Here is a 4449-nt window from a genome sequence, read left to right on the forward strand (position 1 = left end):
TTTCATGTTATACTATGAAGTTAATAACACAGATTATATATTAAAACCAGTCTTATGATTTTAAATCTGTGGGTTACTGAACTGCATTCCCAGCAGCCACTTGAGTTGTGGGTTTTATGGACAGACATGCAATGTTAATAACTGCAGCAACTGTCATCCACAGAGAGAAAACCATTCTGTGGTAACCTCCCAGATTCAAATGAGGGGCTTGGAGCATTCTGGAAGCCCTGTTGGTGCACAGAAAGCAAGCGAACTAAACAGGATCTCAAGTTCTTCACAGGCAGCTATGGAGAGGGAGAGAATAAGTTGCAATGAAAACCACAGTGATCATCTGCGGCTAAATGGGTTGCAGGTGTGGCTGCTGTGTCGCATATGTGTCGGGACGTGGCAGAGAGAAGTGAGAGGCTGTGCCTACCCTCAGCGTTCTGACCCATGATCATCTGAATGCTTAGTAGCTTAACATTTCTCTTTTAAAAAGTGAGCTCAAGATTACCATGGGGTGGGGGGGCAGACCATGCCAGAGATGACCCCTGCCCCGTGTCATAAGGCACAAGCAGGACATCGAACTCCTGAGACCACTCCAGTCACTCAGAAACCACAGGTGCCACTAAGAGGAGCAAGTGAGTGGTGGAGAAAGAGAAGCAGAAGGACGCGGGCATGATGAAGAGATGCAGAACTGGAGACCCAAGGGTAATGAGGAACAGCCTGATGTGAGTACCTGAGACCATGGTGGGGTTCTGGCCTCTGCTACCACTGGGGCCCATGTCTGGGGGGCAGCTGTGGTACTCAGGGGAGGGGGCCCACACATTGTGGGGATTGTGGGTGAGCTAGTCCCAAGGATACAGGCATGGGAGAGCTGGTCCTGCTGCTTCTCTGATGTGTAGTAACATAGGCAAAGGAGAGATGCCCCGCTCACCTTGCCGCCTATGGCACACAGGAGAGCTGACCCTGCCCCTCACCTGCTGCAGTACTCAGAAGAGTAGGCCCTGCACCTCACCTGGGTAGCAGGGTAGAGCTGACCATGATTGCAGGAGGGTGCTGGTGAGCCAGCACCAAGGGCATGGGAGCAGGGGAGCCAGTGGGTTGACCATCTCAGATACCTCTCAGCCCTAGATTTGGGGCTTTGAATTGGTCCACCCCAACATCTACCCAATCAATGAACTGCTAGAGTGCATGAAGGGGCTGGCCCTACATGATCCAAAAGTACAGGTTTTTATGACACAAGGCAACAACAGGATATCCAAGAAGAGTTCCAGTGAGGCTCAGGTATTGATAGAGTCACAGAAGCCAGAGGCCTCATACCAGACCAAGAGCCATTGCAATGAATATTTGCAAACAAAGGAGTGTGGACAAAAGGGTTTTCTGTGGGACACACTGTGATACACTACAGCTTCCACAATGAGATTTTTTTTTCTATGATGGGGGAAGTTGCAAAGGTGGGGGACAGGTACCAGAGGAGGGGGATATGAATGGGATTGGTGTGCATGAGGTAAAATTCACTAAGAACCAATAATATGGCTTTTTTAAAGCACAGTTATAGGCACATATTAGCATTTATAGGCACATAGTTAGTATTAGCCAGAAATGCCTTGGTCCACAAGTAGCAGAAATGGCTAGTGAACAGAGGGTCTAAGAGGAAGGAATTTAATTGTGTCATTCATTTAACAAGATACTGCAGGATAAGATAACCCCAAGGCTAAGATAACCAGATGAGGTTCTATCATCTCATCTGGTACCAGGAACTTTTTACTGTTTGCTTCCATCATTCTTTCATCCTCCTGGATCCTGGTCACAACTGAAGAGCTGGTACAATTCATTTCTAGGGAAAGAAGAAAGAAGAGAAGATGTAAAAAAAAAAAAAAAGAAAGAGAAAGAAAGAAAGAAAGAAAGAAAGAAGGAAGGAAGGAAGGAAGGAAGGAAGGAAGGAAGGAAGAAGAGAAAGCACATGAGCCAAATTCCCTGTTTTGCAAAGTTGTCTCTAAAAAATTATATTCAGAACGTCCACATTTAACTCCTTATTCACTCCTACATGAAAGGAAAATGTTTCCATCATGCCTAGGAAATGTTCTGTTAATAAATGAGGAGGACTGGAGAAGCGAATCTAGGTGGGCCATCACAGAGCCTCCCATGGGAATGCTGGGAGCTCCAGTCTTACCCAGTGTAGGAGAGGACAATTCAGCGTGGCACTAACATGCTTTCTGGAAGCAGTTAGTTGGGAAGACACCAAGGAAACGCTGGGAAGGGGAGGACAGGAAAAACATTCAGTTGCTAGGAAACAGAGGTGGTCCTAGCAGGATAAGGAGCTCAGCATTCTAGGGATGTACGCTTGTGTGGGGAGTGGATGGCAGGGGGAAGACTACAGGTGGGCAGATCAGCTCCTGGAAAGCTCTGCAGAGAGTTATGGGTAGGTGCTATGGGTGAGTCTTGAGCTGACATCCAGATCTTGCCTCAACTTCCCCTAAGGAGGAACCCCTGGCAGAATAGCAGTGCTTATCCTTGCCTCCATTCTTCTCGCTCCAAAAGGAGAAGCTCATCAGAAATGCATGAGATGGCCTGCTCAGTCCAGCCGCCACTTTCTTTTCTGTCTTTTGAGCTGCCCTGCTCCTCTGGGTGGCAATTGCGTGGTCGGACTTCTAACTGTATGCAGGAGGTCTGCAGTTGCCCAGCACTTGCCATGAACAGTTTTGTAACTCCGAGCCTGACGTGGAGCAAGAACGCAGAGAGCATTGGAAGTAGCTCCAGACTCACAAAATCTCACCCTTGAAAAGCCAGCTTTACTGCAGCACCGCTAGTGTTTGGCTTTCCTTCTCAGCCCTCTCAAGCTGGCTCCTGAGCTTAAACTCCAACGACACGATGCTGCGTGGCTGGGTCTCTCCCACCCCAGCATCTGCACACCATGCTTTTCCTCACCCAGAGCTCGTTTCTGCCTCTGTATGAACACCTAGAGCAGCGGTTCTCAACCTTCCTAATGCTGCAACCTTTTAATACAAGACCCCCAAACCATAAATTTCTTGGGTTGCTACTTCCCAACTGTAATTCTGCTACTGTTACAATTCATAATGTGAATGTTTTTTGGAGGCAGAGGTGTTCCAAAGGTGTTGCTGCCCACAGGTTGAGGACCACTGCCCAGGGTAATCTGAAACCCAGCAGCCCCAGTAGTCAAGCCATGCTCTGTCCTTTCAGTGCTTATGTGGCAGGGTTCTCTGAGCATTCTGTATGGTGATTAGTGACTTTCTGGAAGAAGTGAATTCAGTGGGAACTCTGTCTGGCACTTTCAGCCAGGAAATTTTTGGCCAGAACTCTACAGTGTCTCCAAAAACAAAGCTCTGCAGTAATTGCCTCTGGCAAAATACTGGGGAATAAATTCCAAAAAGCAAGGCAAGTGTATTGCTGACATTGATGGCACCAAATTGACACATTTGCCTGACTAATGGACTTGTGTTACAAAGAAATAAATGTGAAAAGAGACATTCAAACCACATGGTCTTCACCTGGGCATGTTCTCTGGGATTGCTCATTAGCAGACTCTCTGGCCTCTCTTGATTGGAAAACAGGCTACAGCTGTACAAACATTGCTCTGGCAGCCTCCAAGAAGATCAGCAGAGAATGGCAATGTCAACCAGCAGCTTTAATGAGCACACTGCTGCTCTGAGATAGAAACTCAAAAACGCTGGATGTGGACTGAGAAAACGTGGGAAGAACCAGAAAGGTAAACGGTTGAAAGCAGCAAGCAGAGGTTGACATGGGCCTCCTTCACCTCCACGGATGGAATACAAAAGAAGCCATCTGGATTGGACCCTATGTCAAAACGCAAAAACACAAGAGATACCTGGGAGCATTTTCCCCGAAAATGAACTATAATCCAACCATAAACAATTGTTAAAACATCGGAGTCACGAGTCTTCCTGTTAATGATCGTGATAGATCAGTCACGTGATCAGGTAGCCCTCTGGTGCCTCTCACTTCCGATTCTGTCCTGCCATTTAGGCACAGAATGTCCATGATTGACAGCTTCTGATACTGTCATCTTCTCTAATTCTCCCAGAAAATGAGACACAAGGCTGATAATTGCCGAGCAGGGAGCGCACCAAGAAGGGAACACAGCTCTTTCTATAGAATCCGGTGCTCCTTGCTGTCTGCCCATTCACACATTTAATTGGTGATTTGGTGAATAAGAGACTGCCCTTGTCCTCCCGCCCAGCATTGGTCTCAGGGAACAATACTGACCAGAAAAATCTTCCCACACTGGACCTCTTTTTCCTTGATTATTCCTTTCCCTTCCTCCTGATGCTGTAGCTGCATCCAGGTTTTATTTTTTAACTATTCAAAACCTTGACAAAACTGCATTTCAAGAATATCTGTAAAGGAAGTCTTGCCTACTATAAAGAAAATTAAGTCAGTATTCAGAAGTGTTGCTCCCAGTACCCGAAGGCGTATATTTAGACACCT

General features: G+C 46.9%; 1 non-coding gene across 1 annotated transcript; it reads left to right on the plus strand.

The window, feature by feature from the left end:
• Positions 1-330: 330 nt before the first annotated feature.
• On the plus strand, positions 331-464 carry LOC129667838 (small nucleolar RNA SNORA17). The gene has a single exon (XR_008718830.1). It is a non-coding gene; the product is annotated as a small nucleolar RNA SNORA17 (small nucleolar RNA).
• Positions 465-4449: the final 3985 nt, after the last annotated feature.

This window comes from Psammomys obesus, unplaced genomic scaffold, assembly GCF_907164565.1.
Source record: "Psammomys obesus unplaced genomic scaffold, mPsaObe1.curated_primary_1811, whole genome shotgun sequence".
NCBI classification, from domain to species: domain Eukaryota; kingdom Metazoa; phylum Chordata; class Mammalia; order Rodentia; family Muridae; genus Psammomys; species Psammomys obesus.